This window comes from Stegodyphus dumicola, chromosome 4 (genome assembly GCF_044657685.1).
Source record: "Stegodyphus dumicola isolate Sdum_Otavi_A_Nest chromosome 4, ASM4465768v1".
NCBI classification, from domain to species: Eukaryota; Metazoa; Arthropoda; class Arachnida; order Araneae; family Eresidae; genus Stegodyphus; species Stegodyphus dumicola.
Genome location: NC_140771.1, coordinates 99,485,512 through 99,505,579, shown reverse-complemented (window position 1 = coordinate 99,505,579; position 20,068 = coordinate 99,485,512).

Sequence of the window (20,068 nt, the reverse complement as noted above, 5' to 3'; positions counted from 1 at the left end):
CAGCTTCTTTTTTTACTTATTACTTGCTCCGCCCTTAGGCACTATATGGAAAGGGAGGGATGCCCCGTGGAGGTCTTTTAAAGAGAAACTGGCTCGTATCCACGTTACGCATGTGGAAAACTACGAAAACGCTCATGCAGCCAGCCCGTTCGCCGGGATTCGAACCCCGGACCGAACTACCAGTGTTCAGCGGCTTTTACCGCTTGGCCTCTGGTGGTCTCAATAATAGCTTTGTCTATCTTTTTTTCAGCGATATACTCAAAGAGTTCTGTAGAATATTTTCCAGAAATTAAATAAATTATGGACTAATTAGAATCTCGAGAAAATATTTCTGAAGCACATGAATATTTAGGAACGCAATCTTTCCAATCAGGTTTTGACACACATACTTCATCATCTTCATTTCCTTCTAAAATTTCCACAGTTCGTTCTGTTTCTATAGTTTCTGCTACGTTTTCATCACAAAGAGCTTGGCTGTGTCTAGTCTTAGTGAAGTCATCATCTATTTTTTCATTATCACTGACTGCATCTGGATCAGGTGGTATTATTACTATTTCGAGCTCAGTATCTTCATCATATAATATCGTAAAATATTCCAAACCTTCTTCAGCTATTAGAAATTTTCGACTCATTTTGGATGCGTAAAATGAATATACCTTACAAAATAAGCATTCACAAAAGTAAATTTCTTTCATACAAAGAAAAAGTATGAAACGGCTTTCAGATGCTAAATATACAAATTTACATTTACGAAAGGAGATTCAACACAAATAGTTGATCGCTACATTTTGATGAAACGGACGTAACCATTTTACTCCAAAGCGGTGTTATGTTTTAGCGTCATATAATAGCGGATTTTACCATTGTCCTATATATAGGACGCTCTAAAAAGGATTGCAAAATAAAGATCTATAACATATTTTTCTCTCGGGTTTTTGTCATCCACATTAATGGAGACCTATTTTATTTAAAATAAAATCACACTTTTTTATGTTATCTTTTTTTTACCCTCTTTTTATGCGTTCAAAAATATAGTGCAAAAAATCAAAATTAGTCCTTTTTGTTTGTTTTTTAAAAAACAGATTTGTAAAAATAAAAATTGAAAAGGAAATACCTAATATAACAAACAGCTTTATTACAATAATATAAAAGAAATAGTTTAAACATTATTACTTTTTTCATACAGCTATCAAATAAGTACTGTCCTGTACATATACTATATACTGTGTCCACAGTATATGTACAGGACTGTCCTGTACATATACTGTGGACAACAGTAAAATATGGGTTAAGAGCTGTTGCCAAAATATCATGCATTCATTTTCTGGCTACAAGCAAATCTCTAGTTTATAATCTCTAGTTTAATCCCTGTTAGTGGAAAAGAGGGTCGTACCTCGAAATATCGTGCCATAAAATGCCGTCCTATTTATATTAGCCTACATGGAGTAAGCAACCAATTAGCGGTTTAATCAATTTACCAGCTTCTTGGTAACAAACATGGATAAGTCATAAATTTTATACCAAAAAAGAAGATATAAACATTAGTGGTGAGAAAGTATTTCATGACAGCAGTAGATGGATGAAAACTGAAAGAAACAAATGCGTCAGTTGTCCTAGTAATAAAGATATCATTATAGCCTGGCAGGTCTTAACACATGGGCTCTTTGGGCACTTACCTGGGGTTCCACAAGGTTAGAGGCCCCATGCTAATGCATTTATATTTCATTCAGATTGCATTTCTATGAGTGCTTGTTGTAGGAGCCCCAGCACATCGGTTTGTCCACATGCCTATAATCCTGTTTAGGCAGAACTGTTTATTGAGCGATAAAATGGCACGGAAACAATAACACTACTCTGGTATATAACAGAAAGTCATGTTACTAACTAAAATCTTTCAAATGCAAAATATTTTGATGAGAAACAGAAATAAAAAACATTTCATGAATTATGTATGTGAAAACAGTCTAATACTGCCAAAACTGGATGCATGTTTATTTTGACTGATAGAATCCTGCAGTATCAAAAGAAGTTCTGCAAATTACAAAAAGGTTACAATAATCCTTCAAAAGAATGTTTCTAATCAATATCCCTTTCATAAATGTCAACAAGACCTCAGAAAGTATTGAACGCTCTTTTTCTTAACGTATAGTGACATATTAAATTTACCTTAATTAAGAATTGATTTAGGATTATCAGTTGATTATTAGTAATAATCAGTTGATTAATAGTAATAATAATGTTACTTCCTTATTGCATTACTCTTTTCTGAATTCCTTTTAACTCCGTTTTTCTTTTGCTCAACGCAACTATATGCACGTAAATCGCAATAAATCTTGCCTTTTTATGTGGGTTGAGATAAATGCAACTATCCGCAGATGGGTCGCGAAGCTAAGGATTAAGAGAAACACTGCCGAATGCCACTTTAGAGCTATTTACAATTTTCGGAATTAAAATTGTGAAAGCTGTACTAACCCTTATCGAGATTCGAACCACAAATATGTCGGCAGCTAATCTGGCATGTTACTAATTACACCAAGGGAGCACGCATGGGGAAAGGAGACAATTCCTTATAACGGAACTGTTCGGCGGACGGTTGGGGAATGAGCAAATTCCAAAATTGCATTTAGGAATAAAGATTGATAGTCTGTACCTCAGGGCTGTGATACCAAACACATGGAACAAATGAAGGAAGCCTAGGAACTGGTGCCGTATGAATTCTCCATATGAAAAACGAAAATATTTACGGCCGCATTAAAATATTCCCAATACTTTCGTGTGAAATTTAGAATTAAAAAATAACATGAAAATATTAATTGCTCATAACATTAAAATTTTCCTAAAATATTAATATTCACAAAGTGGAGCACAAATTTTTACACGCATTGCATAAACCTTGTTGCTCTGATGGCTTAAATGTATTGCATTGAGAATACTTAGATACAGAATATATGCGACATGGAATATATGAAACATTGCTTAACAGACTTTTGTATTACCTGTTCAAGGAGTATGTCTCATAACAAAAATTAAATTTTTTTCTCTTAGATTCATTTAGATTCATTTCTAAATGCCATAATTTTTCTTCATTCGTTCGCAATATTTAATAATATGCATGCAGTTTCATTTTCTTTGCATTATAATTTTATGCATAAATCTCATTTAACTGAGTTCTTCAGTTTGTAAAACAGGCTAACATTATTTGGATTTAAGTCAGCTCCAAAAATTTTATTTTGGCAAACTTCTTAAACCTTTTCAGAATCGGGGCTGAATCCCAGCAAAAGAAATAAAACTCAATAGTTTTGATTTATTTGAGCACAAGTGACGTGAAGTAAAAAAGAATCGGGCTTGTTTTTGTATGCTTGTTTGTGTTGCATATAGGGTGGAGATATTTTTTTCTCTTTATGGTCGTAATCATCTACTGCGTCAGAAATGATATTCGGGTAGTTCTTCAGAATCACAAACTACCATCATATTCGTAATTTATTTCCCCAGAAATGCAATAAACATACTTCTTTATAGTCCGCTGTAGACTCCCTTCCCCTACACAGTATACATAAATCACCCCATTTCGAAGCAAATGTGACACCATGAGAAGAACTCTCGTATAGGAGGATAAAATCAGTTTGCGTTCAACTCAAATATAGAAAAAACGAAGAATTAGGCAATACCAGTGCATAGAAGTTTGAACAGTTTGTAATTTTGTAAACTCTAAAATACCAACTGATGAAACTTTCTCTTATATGCAGTAGTAGCAAAATTAAAGTCTGTATTCTATCAAAACATGCACGATTTTATTTTCAGTTATCATATATTAATATTTACATTTTTTAACTGAGATTTTTAAAGTTTAATCAAATTACTATAACTAAAACCTGTATATCTACAGAAATTTCCATTTACTTTAATTATTTTTGCCTTAAATGTTCAGTTGAATTATGTTTAAGGTAGTTGCCTTTAATTAGTTCATAAAATCATGCAGGGGTACCATATTTGTCGGTATTTCAATAGCTTATAGCTGAAACAAATTAACTTTACATCTATAATAGATGATTTCATATAGACCGCCTTTATTTAGAAAACAATAAAATGATTTTAAACAAAAATAACATTTATTTTGTAAAGTAACCTTGACATAGCTGCAGACTAAATAAATATAACAAACACAAAACTACTTACTGCAGATACTGTCACATGAAACAATAACTTTTAAAATGCAACAGGTGTTCGTTTTTTCACGATTATGTAAAATATGTTAACGTACACATTCATCTCTAAAACGAAACCCTAAGACTGAAGCGCATTTTTTCCCTCGTCTGATTATATTATAACTGAAGGCTATTACGTCTGATTATATTAACAACGTCTAAATATATTACAACGTCTATGTCTGATTATATTAGTCTACGTCTGATTATGTTACAACGTCTAAATATATTACAAATGAAGTTGCATATAATCCAAACATTGGCTTTTCATGACTATCTACTTAGCATTATAGTGAAAGCTAAAGAAAATAGAAGTAATAGTAAATGATAAAGGCAAAATTATATCTTGGATTGCTAATTACTGCTACTTACTTCTTTACTATTTTTACAATCTGCTCTGGTTAACTAAAGGTCATCGTTATTTCTGTTCCCTTATCTTTAAAGCAAATAAGTTGGCGACTGATGCCGAATTTTAGCAATAATTGTGGAACGACATCGATTTCTTTTCCTTTTAAGATTGCGAAAGAGGCTCATTCTTGGATTCTTTATCAACATATTCCGATTCTTAGCGATTTCATCTGTGCTGACGTAATTGAAGTTGGATTTAGTTAATCTTTGTATGCTTTCATAATTTTTTTAATTGAAAATTTTTTTCTTGAAATTTTTCCCGTTTCAAACTAAATTCTGTTGCTTGCTTAGCTCTTGCGATGTCTTGATAATGAATAATATTAGTTATTATTTGGTATATTTTACTGGAATTTACTAAAACACTTTAAGGTGCAATGTGTATCCAGGCAGCGTGCATTCGTAAATTGCACGTGAAAAGTATATGCAATATAAGAATAGTAATTCGTATAAAAAATTACAACTTGAACGTAAAAATACCATAAAAAGTGTCAGAAAAAACAATAAATATTTATGTGCATTTTTACGTTACAATATACGTAAGTTAAAAAGCAAGGTTTGACAAGGTTAATGTTTGTCACACCGTGTATACCTGCCTTGTATACAAGGTGTTAGGTACACAAGGTGTGACACAGAAAAAAAACGAGACTGACCCGATAAAACATTGTACTTACAGAGTTCGTTCTTCGTGATATTATCACCTTCAAAGTAGTTCCCTTCAGCATTCACACAAGCATTCGGTGCTGCCATTGCTGGTAACAGTTCTGGAACGAGGTTTCTGGAAGGAGATTTCCCGTTTTTGCCTGAACTCTTCAGCTGAGGTAAAATGGGTTCCCTTTAAGTAAAATTTTAGGAAGTAAAACAAAGTCTCATAGAATCAAATCAGGTGAATAAGGAGGACACCCCATCACAGTAATGTTTTGATGGTGAGAAACTGCTTGACAGATAGATACTTGTGAGCGGGTGCATTGTCCTGGTGCAACAGCCATCCATCACTCCACAACTATGGCCTTTTTTCCCAACTTTTTTAATGAAGTTTTTTTTAGTACTTTAATGTAGTAGTGCTGATTACCAGTCTGACCACTGGGAACCTGTTCAATCATGAATGTGCTGGTGGGCGCCCAGTACGTTCATCATCTTCCACACTGCCCTTTCCCCTGAAAACCGCTTATGCCATTCAAGCACACGTGTATGAAACTAAGTTTCATCTCCATAAGCCTTGGTTAACATTTGAATGTTTCCTCCGTGGCTGATTTCTTAAGTTTCACAAAAAACTTGATGTTGATTCGCAGTTCGTTTTTTACATTAGACATTTTTCCGGCAGAATGCAGTTGAACGTGTTCACTCAATGACGCAGTACTCCCCACTGGCGTGGTCGGTTAAGTCGAAACTGGCCGCATAGATAGAGGAGGTGTGTGGCATGACGTCATCCAAACAGTTGTTGCCAACTTCACTCTGTTTCAAGCTACACACTTAGTCTCGTTTTTTTTTTTTTTTTTTTTTTTTTTTTTTTTTTTTTCTTTAAAGGTGATTGAATTATATTTTTCTTATGTTCCTGTTAAAGTGTTTACGCCTTTAGTTAATCTACAGGAAATAGTTTTAGAATTATTAACAATTTAAACGTTGCTTAAGTTCCACTAAGCCTAACGACGCTACTATTTGTTTATATTTGAAACTTAGTAGCATAGTAAATTAAGTCTGTTTACACCAACTTCAGTGTCTTTTTGCGGAATGAGGTCAAAAGTTTTCTGCACCGAAAAATCTGTCTTTCCACCTAACTTTTATTAATTTAAATTCGAATTTTATTTGTAAAAATTGTTTTTAACGGTTTTAACACTGTTTGATGTTTTAGATTTTTCTGTATTTTACGATTTTTAATGAAGATATTTTAAGTTTTTATGCATTTTTTCCTTGCCTCGAAGTGAGAACTGAATTGATTGAATGAGAAATATATCTCTAATCAAACTCCGTGAAATAAGTTGAATGAAATGCGCAAAATTTAATAGGCTATTCAAGGAAGTCGTCTGGCGTCCATATCACATTTTTTAATATACATTTCATACCAAATATCTGTAAATTTAAAAATTTAATTTTCATATAATATTATATCTTTTATTATGAACATATAGGGAAAGGAAGGATTTGAATATAAAATGAATCATAAAAATAATCTTTAGATAAGAAAACTGCCAACAGCCAATACCTCAAGAAAAAGAAACTGATTAAACAACATTCAGTATCTTCTTTATTTGAGATGGATATTCCATAATAACTAATCACCTTAAAATGCAAACTTAGCTATGAAATTTAAGAATGAAATTGCATTATTAGTTCTTTCGTGATTTATATAATATTGTTGCGTTTTTCATTTCTGACACCAGTTGTTACGTTATTTTCTTCCTTCACGTTCGTACGGGGTTCGTGTGGATTTGGAGAGAATAATGACGACACTACTTGATGAAGTATCGAAACACATTTTATTAGCCGGTATTAATCAGGACAGCTCCAAAATCTCGCTTACAGTCGTCGAACTGTTATAAACACGTTGGCACGATCAGCGACACAGCTTTCACACTATCAGGCTATCACGGTGGAGGCAGCTTTACTGCAAAGAACCAGAGTACAGCACCCGACTCTGCTCGGTCGTTCTCGGAACTCCACGTAATCACGAGACTCTCCACGCTACAACTCGCGATGTTCTTGACAACACATAGAGCACGGTTCCCGACTCTTCGGTTCAGTCGTTCCCGTAGCTCAACACGCTGTCTGGACGATGCACTAACCGCGATACAATAAGAGACTTCTTCGGTGAACTCGAAGACCCACTCGGCACTCGCTGCCCGGCTGTCAACTCGGATCGACTCCGCGGGGATTGACTCGCTAGACGAGACATCAACTCGATACTAACTAACTCGCACTCTATGCGAGGCACACTCTCTATCAGCTCGCTGGGCGAGACACACTCACTCGCCCTCTCGACGAGGCACTCTAACTGACTGCGGACCAGTAGGTTTTATTTAGCTTTTGGCTTGTGTTCGAGAACATTCTGGGCTAAACCGGTAAGAATTCGTACCAAAAGGTTCCCCATCCGTCCACGGCATATCGCCAATTTTGTCGCCAAATGCGCGATTTCTTGCGAAATGTGGCAACCCTTCCTTCCTTTTGCCATTTTATGGCAAACCTAAGCCTGCTTTGCGGGGAAGCTATCTATATTTTACCTGTACATTTCGTAACAATATAAATAACTGTGTATGTAAATACTTCAGGTTAAACACCTATTGCAATTGGAACTCGAAACTTAATATGCACAAAGTTTCAAAACTCTTCGTCTCTCGCAGATGCATGAATATATTTACTTTTTAAAGTATAAAAGGAAAATCAACATTCTAATGCAACTCTATAACTTAATAATTTTTCTCTCCTAGCAGCTTAAAATGTTCTACGAATGACATTCCAATCTAATATAATGTGGATAAATCTCAAGCAATTATAAAACCATATAAAGTTTTGTATTACAAGATGTTTCTGAAATCTCATTCAATAGACGACATTTAAATATTAAAAAATAAAATATTGTTGTTGTTGTGACTAATCTTGCTTGACTGGCGTAAGAGCGAGCCTACAAAATTCATTGTAGCAGGAGATAAGACTGCGTCTATCATTGGCAAGATTCTTGATCACCACACAGGAGACAGTTCGACTTTGCACAAACCTATTGAAAGGACTTTCGGCTAATTACATAAGATAAACTAAAATTTTTGAAAAATTCGTCATTTTAAGAAATTTTTATCTCAAATAATATCAGATATGTCAATAAGATTCTTTGAATAACAAGAATAAGAGAAAAAAATATTTAGGATATAAAGCTGACAAAGCAATTTTTCCTGAAATCAATATTTCTGAAAATTCTTCCATTTTTCTTCAAATTCAAATGTGGGGGCCACTAAAATAATTTTAGCTGACCACTCGTGGCCCTCGGGCCCCGGATTGAAGATCCCTAGCCTAAACAATGAAATATCAATCCGAGTGATAGTGATATATAATTGTGCCCGCGATCAGTGTCCGTGTTTTATACCAATGATGAGACCGCAGGATTCATCTAGGCTGCTGAATTTTACCATGCTGTACCTGGTCATTATTGGGCAAGTGTTAATACATTTCGTTTCTTTTATCGTAGAAATATATTTTATGTCAGTTTACATAATTAATTCGATTCAGTGGTTCGCTACTATAATGCGAAAGGAATTGTACTTCCAGATTATGAGAGATATCCGATCCTAATTCCATTAATTTACACGATGAACCAAAATAACGCTTCTTTCCAAATATCTGTAACCAAACCTTTTAAATTTTTCCAGCTAAATAATATTCCTGTATTGTTGATATGTGTTACTGTTATCTATCTTATCTATCAGTAAAGTCAAATCAAGTCCAAGAATTTTACTGTGGCCTAAGAGATGATGATTTCACCTCTGTCGTCTGCACTCGGGCACTTTACAGGGGATAGTATGAACTTGCCCGGCTCTGTTCCAGGATCCCCAAAGCACAAATGGGTGGGCTTCTCATCCCTCATACCCTTCCAGCAATCTATACAGAGGACTTGACTTAGCTTGACAGTATTTTAATGCCATCCACAATTACAAATATCCATGCTTTCTCTGAAATTAAATTTCGGATCTAAGGCTCATTTACGACTATGTAAATACGACAGCAATGAATTATGTTTCACTACACTGTAGAGGTACGTATCATTGCCAATTCTCATAGATGTTCTCGTTAACTGTTCAATAAGAGATCTAGTTCATCTTTCAGATTAAAATAGTGCATTACTTGACTAACTAGGCGATTTAAAAATTCATATAAATTAGTGTGTATGTGATTATGGCAAAGCCTGGAGGGCTATCTGCCTAAGAGGAGGGATGCCTTCGTGGAGGACTTTCTAAGGGAAACTGGCTCGTATACACGTTACACATGGGGAAAACCACGAAAGCGCCCATGCAGCCAGCGCGTTCGCGGGATTCAAACCTCGGACCGAACTACCAGTGTTCAGCGACTTTACCGCTCGGCCGCTGGTGGGCCCATATAAATTAGACACAGTAGGTAATATCCGCAGATTTTAAAGTTATCACACACATCACAGTTTTGTTTTACTTTTTATAACATTTTATAGAGATAATTTTTAACTCATCCAACTCATGGGATTTATAATGTATTGCCACTGTTATAATTATTGAATATAGTTTCTAATAGCTAATGGTTAAATGATTACTGTAAGACACGTAAAAGTTATCTTCGTTAGAAGGTATGCTTTTATGGAGGGGCTTTCTAAGTGATAATAACTCATTTTCACAACGAAAAAGAAATGTAAACCCGGAATAAGTTACCAGTCTTTAGTAATGCCCTTCATTTTGATAGACAGAAGAGATTTTTCTTCTTACGTCCGTTATGTATTTCTTACTTCGATGCAGATTAATAGCTTTTACTTTGTACAAATAAAAAAGTAATTACTGCAGCACTAGAAGTGTGCACAGTAGAATGCACCCTTTTTAAACAATATTTAATCGTTCTTTATTTTGCGAGAAATAAAATTCATCTTTACATTAACACAAGAAAAGTATTTGTTAAATATATAATTTCCGTTTCGCAAATGCGATGAAAGTTTAATATTATGCTTTGATAATTGAGTTAAAGAAAGGTCAAACAATCCATCCATCTTCTCACCAAAGGATTATATTCGGTTTTAACGAGAGCTAACTAACTATATTTAGTCCGTAAGAAAAGCAACTACTTGAAACATCAGAAATTAGTCACGCTACGAGTAGGTCTCTATTATTTACTAATGGAGTCTGCACAATAATTAAAGTTTTAGAGAAGGACATTCGTAATAAGCTTCTATTTTAAACTTTTAGGAGATACAAGTTAGGCAAATAAATGAAACAAAATGGAGCTTTTGGCTTTGCGAGATAATTTTTTAAAACAGGGTTAGAAAATGTTTCCTCTAATTGAAAAGACGAGAGGTCTTTTTTTTTTTTTTTTTTTTTTTTTTTTTTTTTAACAAGTGCAAAGGCTGCTTGTTGTTCATAAAGAAGGTTTACGGAATGAATTCTCTCACATGATTCTTCTGTAAAGATAATATTCTTCTTTTCAGTTTCTTAAGAATCAATTTCTGATATCCTGTAATTAAAGAATACTTATCAAAAACGATTTGTAATCCTGACTCAAAAGTATGTCATTCGTAGTCTTTAATTTCAAAAGGAAGTATGTGAGCAGCGAAGGTAAATATCCACACATATTTTTTATCTTATGGTATAATAAAAATACCCAAATTTTATCATTTTTCTGAACTGTAACTCCACGTAAACATTCTTCTTCTTCGAGCTTAGAAACAATCGATAATCTTGTATTACACATATATATTTCTCATGTTTGAAGTATTTTTAATAAGTATTTTTAATTGCAACACTTTCGTCTGTATTTTCTGACAGGAAACGTCACTTTAAAATAGTAAATATCTGTTTATATAAGCAAGATCAGTTATCAAAAATGTTTTTTAAGTTTCCTATTTAGCAAAGAACCAATCATATACTTTATAATGTATTATTTGTTTTTTTTATTTGAATTTGATTAGCTTAATTTTATTCAATTATCGATGTTTAAACTGATTTCATTTACTTTCATTCATTTATTTCTATGCAGTCATATTAATTTTTATAAATATTATTACTTCTATAATTAATGTTATTTAACTTAAAAGAACATTAATTTATTATATTTTTCAAAATGCATCTGTGAACCTTAATTTCTTTGTAGTTACGAGTCTCTTAGCTATACACATTTGTCTAAAATCGAATAGGGCATAGAGAGCATTCGAAGTATCTTTAATTATAAATTTTAATTTATTTTAATGAAATATAAAAACTCGTATTATTGTAAATATACAACGTACTTAGAATTTCATATTTACTTTTCTAAATATTATTTAAAACTTCTATATATTCTTAAATACTACGCATACATTCGTCATAGGTCTTCAAAGCTTAACTTTTAATAAGATTAACTTCTTCAAAACTCAATTTTTATAAGATATTCATAGCTAATGTTTTAAGCGAGTCTAATCTTAGTTAATGCTGTAAACTCAATACATTTGTTTCTTTCTACCTTGAATTATTCTCAGATTCCGATTTTGTTACCATCTTTATTTTTACATCCCATGTGAAAATTATTATAAAGTTTTATAATTTTTCATCAGAATCAAAAATTTTTAGCTAAGATTTACTTTTCTTTATTTCAATGAGAAATTAAGTGTTTATGCTATTGGAAAAGACAAGCTAAGGTGAAAACAGATTTTTTACTTTCAATGCATGTACGAGGAAGTAAACGACTTGCTTTATTTTTCTATCATAAATTATCGCTACGTAAATAGCAATTCATTGTCTCTTCTTCAAGGGTCCTGGAAATAAGAAACTGTCTATTCATCATGCGGATCCATTGAAATGGATGTTATTGACAGAAGTTACCTTTTATGCTTATATCTATTACTTTGATTAAATGAAAACTATGCAGGACAAATATACTTTGAAAACATACTTGAAGTAAATCTGGTTCCAATTCATATCACAATAGATAATGCCAACGATTGCTGTTCATGGCTGGTATATTTTTGAAAACTTGAAATACGTGTATCATTCTTTGCAGATCAACACGAAAAAAATCAGTATCTCACGTTAATAATTTTTGAATCACAGTTACAATTCTTTAAGCAGCAGGCCTTAAAAAATTATCAATCCTTCCTTTAAAGAACGAACTAAAACCTGGACTGGAAGAAGATAATAGTGATTATTTTTTTGACATCCAGGCTTACTACGAACTCAATACAAATCACTAAGAATTTGTCGCTCTAAAGGCTTACTGTCACTCTAAATGAAGCATCCTATGCGTCCTTTTATTGTTATGATTTGAGGTGTTTCAGAGATGAAATTTCATTGCAGTATGTCACAACTATGAAAGTTCAGAAAATGGCTCTTCATTACGACAGGACACTAAGTCCTGAAGCCGCCTCAACGATGTTCAGCGGAAACAAAATTTATAATAGTTCATCTTCTTATTCACCAGATTTAGCACTCTGATTCTGTTTTTATTTCCAAAACAGAATTTGAAACAGAGGATCTCCATTTGGACTCTTAAAATTATTCAAGACGAGTCACTTATTCTTTTCACAGAGATTATTCTACTAATATATATGTTAAATATTTTAACGCAAGTTCTGGCATTAATGCATAAACGCAGAGGTTGAAAGGTGCATACATTTGGTTTCATTCAGGTAACTTTATAAAATATGGGACGTATTGTTAGATTTTTTAGACAACCTGATACATAGAGTAAAATCTCCCCTCTCGTTTCGTTATAAGCGCCATATTCACGCATTTTTTATTTTAAGTTTTTTTCAGTTCATGTTTTTCTTCAGCTTGAAATTCAGTGTTTCATTCAGATCTTATTCAGTATGAATTCAACACATTTAACTTCACATTAATTTATATAAACTATTTAATAGCCTGTATAATTTAGTCATGGTATAGAATCGAAACTAGAAGAGTAAAATCATTATAAATTAATGCAAAGCCAAATCGTACATTAAAGATTTGATTTTAGCAGGACTGAATTATTAGCCCATAAGGGATATTAATTTCGTTTGGCATTTTGCGTCGAAAGCTTTAAATGTCCGTTTCACTTTTCAAATTGTTTCTACCAAATATTATCGCCCTGTGTCATATTTAAAAAAATAAATTATGAAGAATCTGCATAAATGTTTGTATGCTATTCTCGCATTGTCCATTAAATTTTGAATAACGTACGTCTCCACCCGACTATGGGCATCTGGAAACCCAATTTGGAATTTGTTTTATATTGCATATTTCTTAAAGCATTTATGAGTTTTTTATTAAGAAACTCGACAATTTCAAAGCGAGCAATGGCAAAACTATACTGAAAAAGAAAATTATCTCCAATCCACGAGACTGTATATCGGAAATTCTAAAGATATGCTCATTTTAAAATTATTTTGCGATGTTGCTGTTAGATTGAATCTTATGGTTTAAGTACGAAGAACGTAATATTTAATAAATAAAGGTAACACACAAAACGTTAAGAAAATGCCCCTTTGAGCGTCGTGTAAAATCTGAAAGCTTTCATACTTTTTTATTTTTTTATTGTTTTATTAACAAATAGCGTATCATGCGTTAAAATGTATTCACAATCATGGTAATATGATGGCAGCAATATTTTTGCCAAGTATAAATATCAGTAGATGGACACAATTACGAAAAACACTCAAAAGCACATTCATTTATCATGCGTCATTTCTAAACTATTTCTAACGCAGAAATTTTTTCTCAACAAAATTAACCGTATTTAAGCTTCAACATCGGAACAAAGGCGAAATATCTAAACGAGTTAAAAGGAAACTAAATTATCCCGAGGATTAGGAAATGTTATTTCTTCTTCTAAACTAAATAGAAAGTTAAATATTCCTTGCGAAATTGAACTGTTCGCATAAAAATGCAATTATGTGTCTATCTTTCCTTTAAAAATAAATTTTAAAAGTTCTTAACTAGAAAATTTTGTTTCAATCTATTTTATGGTAATTTCTTTTAATTAAACTGAGTCTTTTTTTTTTTAATTTGGCAGCTGGTGCTCAATATTCAAATGATAAGCTTTTAGTATGTTAAGAAATTAATAAATATAATAGTTACACAATCTGAAGTAATAATATTTCAAATACATCAACAATCAATAAAACGCCTCGCTTATATAACGTACATAAGTATCACTGTATTACATTGCTCATATGCATCCTATTTTTAGGCAATTTCTGGAAATACCAACTGGTATTTCGTTCTAAGCATTATTCTAACACTTTATAAATTTTGAATCTAATTACCCTATCTGAGTCATAATTAATTTCTTCTCCATAAACCTTTGCCAAGAAAAGGTTAAATTATGTTTGCTTAATGATCCAGGTAATAAACCACTTTAGTAATCTCCATATAAAAAAAAAGTTTGCTTTGTTCAGTTAAATTCGAAACGATTTAAAGATCTACTTTATTATGGTTAGCCTTTTCTTGCCTACCTTGTTAGAATTTATTGAAGTACTGATGAATAAAGCAAAATAACACTAATATTGCGTTATTAAATCTCTAATGTGTATTTTAAGGGAAAACTGAATGCTTTTTACTAAAATTCGAAAGCACAACATTTATTTTGTACTGAGTGTGCCAGAAATATGAATACAAGTTTGAAGTATTCATCATATTATTATGAAGGATGAGCGATGTACTAATATAAAATCACAATTTTTTGTTTCAGATGAGATTCACGTGTCTGAGCTTCTATCATTAGCCAAAATGGCTCTCAATATGCAGGAAATGGTACAGACAGAAGTGGGCTGCACACCATAATTTCGCATTGGATGTACAGATATAGTCACACCACGCTTACTGCGCAGTTACCTCCAATTCTGAAGAACACCCGAAACTCTATAAGGAATACCTCTCGACTTTATTATAACTTAAAAAAATCTGTATTATTGTCATCCCTTCATTCCTACAGTAACCTTCTACTACACTGACTACCAATAAGTATTTGGACAGTTATGCAAATGACGATATCTGCGGTTCAAAGGTATGTCACGGACTCCGCCAGTATATATCGTGTAGGAAACAGCATCGGCTTTAGTCGTATGCAAGATGCCTCGCAGTTCGGAGCTCTCTGATTTCGAGAAATAATAATTATCGGATATCACAAATGTGGCTGATAATTAAGGGACATATCTAGCGATCTGAAGTACCCAAAATCGACAGTGACCCATGTGATTAAGAAGTGGAAGGTGAGCGGTGATTGTCGTAATGTGCCCCGAGTCGGCAGACCAACGAAACTGGGAGATAGAGACCGACGAGTGCTGTCCAGAGAAATTCGGAAGAACCGCACCCAACCGATGGCCCTCATCTGCGAGGAGTTTCAACAGGCATCCGGGAGTATTGTTTCAATGAATTACCATCCGTAAGTAAGCACATCTGCTTGGTTTTCATGGTCGTGCTGCTGCCTATAAGCCTTTGATCACAAAGTCCACCCTCACTGCTCGGTTAATGTGGTGCAAAGCACATCGAAATTGGACCGTAGATCAGTGGAAACGAGTTCTTTGGAGTAATGAATCAAGGTTCACCCTTTACCGTTCGGATAGCAGGGTCTGGGTCTGGCGTCTACCTGGAGAACGTCTCCTGCCAGAATGCATTGTGCCAACAGTCAAGTTCGACGGAGGTGGAATTGTGGTCTGGGGGTGTTTCTCCTGGTATGGGCTGGGACCCTTGGTCCCCATTCATGGTAAGCTCAACTCCGCTGCCTACTGCACTATTTTGGATGAATGGGCTTCCTACGTTGTGGCAGGTTTACGGGTTGGACCCCTGTTACTTTCAGGACAACAGTGCCAGTTGTCATGTTTCGACGTTAATCAAGACTTGGTATGGTGCCAATGGAGTTAGTTCATCGAATGGACTGGCCTGCCCAGAGTCCAGACCTGAACCCTATCGAGAACCTCTGGGACGAGTTGCATCGCCGAATTCAGGGGTGCGCTACCCATGCAAAATCGGTGAAGGAACTTCTATGTCTTCTCCAAGCCCAGTGGGAAGAAAATACCACTAGCTGTCATACAAAGACTTGTGGAAAGTATGCCCCGGAGGGTCCACGCTGCAATTACCTCTCTTGGAGGCTCTACCAACTATTGATTTTGAATAAAGTTAGTTTTTCTATTCTATCACAGGTGTCCAAATACTTATTGTAGTTAGTAGTCAGTGTATCAGCTACTCCTCGCTGTAGGATGGTCGTAGTGAATCAGATCGTATTTGGTGATTCTCCCAAAAACTTGTTTTTACAGAGCCACAATTACTTTTGACATAAACTCTCTCATGTTGACATTCCTTTTATATGACAATTAAAAGAGGTAAGGAACATTATTTGTAGTTGATTATACTTATTATACAAACATCGTTAGTACAAACTATCGCAAAAGTAGTGATAACAGTTATTCACCAGCTAAACTGTGTACAGTTACAAAATGCTGAGTTCTAAATATAGGGAAAATAAAATAAATAAAATATAAAAAATGCAGCACTGATTATACGTATACGAATACAATCCAGTATCGTTTACAGTTTTGCAACATTTTGAAACACGGTGTTAAAATATTCTACAGAGAAATCTACAGAAATATAGAAAAAAGAAAAGAATATATAATAGTGCGTTCTCTATATGACACACTTGCCGTTTAAATACTGAATATTAACACAATACTGAGTGCACAAAACGACGAATACTGAATATTGGTACTGGACTGAAGTACCAACGTACAATACATTACCAGTTTACAGTAATATACATAGTTAGTAATATACTTTACCCTGCAGAGTCTTACTCAGAACATGACGTTAAAGTAAGACTCCGATGTAGTGCTAAGCGACTTATCGCTATGTCGAGATAAGCAAACAGAGCATATGAAGGGTGTTAAAGAACATTTTATTAAAAATTCAAATAAGTTCAACAGAAGGTGCTTCCGGTGTAACTGAAGTAGCATTATTGGCTTGAAGTTAAAAATGAGGACTTCAAATTTAAACTTAATCTAAACAGTATTTAGCCAAAGGCTATGTAGAGATATTTCAAATGCAAGTTAGCTCTAACTCACTCCAGCGTGATAGCACAATCTGCAAGAATAAATTCACGCCGAATTCTGCGATAGCCTGGCTATCGCCCGGAATATTACTCGTTAGTTAATATAAATACCTTATAACCCACAGACTTGTTTAGTTATATTAAAATTACCCTTAAAAATGCAATGCCAAACTATTCTATCATAAAGCCAATATAGTCTAGAAAAGAATATATTACGGTGCTAGATAGGTACACTGCTCAAAAAAAAAAAAAAAAAAAAAAAAAAAAATGGGACAGTCCTATATCTCCCGATCTACTGGGCCGATTGACAAAATTCAAACTGCGTTCTTCATGTCTCGAAAGCGCGACTTAGGATATATATTAGATTTATATATTGCACTATTCTAACATAGGTATTTTGACACAAAATCGGACTTTTTCTGAAATAACATACCAACTTTTTTACATATTTCGAATCTACGACTGAAATTACGCCTAAATATGAAATTTTGTAAAATTTGGAGCAAAATTTACGGAGAAATTTACAAATTTATGTTGGCATTATTTAGTCAGTTTGCGCCAAGAATACTTCACTTGGCGAACTTCTTAATATATGGCAACCTAGTTTCCTTTCCAGTGAGAGGAAAAAAAGTCACCATCGTTCCTTTTTCCAAATAATTTTCTTTATATTGTATTTTCAATTATAACTTATTATTTTAAGTAATTTTTTCTTTTTCGAATTTCATTTTAATTGTTTAAGTTGCATGGTTTTTTTCGAATAACTGTTTTAAAAATTTCTATTTACCTATTCGAACTGCGTAAATAAAGGTGCAGCGTTTATTTATTTGTCCAAAGGGATTTGAATCCCGAAGGACTATTAGTTTCGTTTTGGCATTTTGCGTCGGACTCATAAATGTCGGTTCACTTTTCAAACTGTTGCCACAAAATGTTAGAGTCCTGCATTATATTTGAAGAAATTAAATAATGAAAAATCTGCATAAATGTATGTATATTTCTCGTATTGTGATAAAACAACGGTACATAGAGTCATCGAATTTTGAATAACGTAATCCTCCAACGAATATGAGCATGTGGAAGACCAAATTTGAAATTTGAAATTTGTTTTATGATCGATTTCCTATTTTTTAAAACTTTGACGAATTTTTGATTAACAAACTCAAGGATTTCAAAGCGAGCAATGGCAACGTTGTGCAGAAAAAACATTTTTATCTCCAGCGCGTGAGTCTCTGTATCGGAAATTCTAAAGATATGCTCGTTTTAAAACTATTTTGCGATATTGCTGTTGCACTGGATCTTATGGTTTAAGTGCGAGGAACATGATATTTAATAAAGAAAGGTAACACACAAAATGTTAAAAAACGCCCCTTTGGACGTAATTTAAAATCTGAAACATTTCAGATTTTTTTTTTAATTTTTTTTTCAAATAGTTTTCTTTATATATATTTTTGTCATAGTTATTATTTTAGGTAATTTTTAAATTCTTATACTTTTATTTCAATTGTTTGTGTTGCATTGTCTCTTCAGATAATTGTTTTAAAATTTTCTATTTATTCCTTCGAACTGAGCATTTTAAATAAATTTTCCAGAATTTGATTTTATTTATTTGAATTGCGTTTCTTTCGGAAGAATACTTTGTAACCCAGATTACGATGCGTTTGAAAACTGCATATATTAAAAGAGCAAATACAGTAAAGCATAGTTAACACGCCTTTCAATGTTCCGTTCAGAAAAGATATATATAAATAAGGGAGATGTATAACCGACATTTTAACTTAGGATGACTTGCATACACTGCTTTAAACAGTTTTATCATTGTACCCATTGCTTTACACTATTTTATCCTACATTTGATTTCTTAAATGTTATTCATATTTTAGTCAAATATTTTATTTTTGAAATCGTAAGAATCAAATATCATAAGTTTAAAAAGTTTTAAATTTAAAAAAAACACAAATACTAAATTTTATCCAAAAATTTATTTTTTCTTCTCTTTTTCTTCAGGCATTCTACTTTATTCTTGCTCTTTTTCTTTAGGCATTCCGCAAGTATATTAAAAAGCATCCAAATTTTCGAAACATCTTGATATTTCTGACAATCATTTTAAATAAAGTTATCGCCTTCCATTTCATAAAGGCCCACAAACGGCCGAGTGGTAAAGTCGCTGAACACTGGTACTTCACTCCGGGGTTCGAATCTCGGTAAACGGGCTGGTTGCATGGATGTTTTCGTGGATTTTCTCATGTGTACCTTGTATGTCAGCTGGTTTTCCTTTGAAAGTTCTTCACAAAGGCATCCTTCCTTTTAGGCAGATAACCCTGCTTTGACGTAACTTAATAATCCAATTCAATCCATTTCATCAATATTTGGTCAGAGCCTTTATCAGTCTTTAGAGGCTAAACATTTTGAAGGTATGAGATGAAAGATAAGACTGGTTTCATCAAGAGATTTTGGTTTATTTAATTATGACAAAGCACACTAGGGCTATCTGCCTAAGGGGAGGGATGCCTTCGTGGAGGACTTTCTAAAGAAAACTGGCTCGCATACACGTTACACATGGCGAAAACCACGAAAACGCCCATGCAGCCAGCCCGTTCGCGGGATTTGAACCTCGGACCGAACTACCAGAGTTCAGCGATTTTACCGCTCGGCCGCTGTTTCATCAGGAGAGGAAAAGAAACGCCTTTTAGGTGACATTCACATACAATACTGGATAAACTCCTGAATCTTCAAATAATTCGACT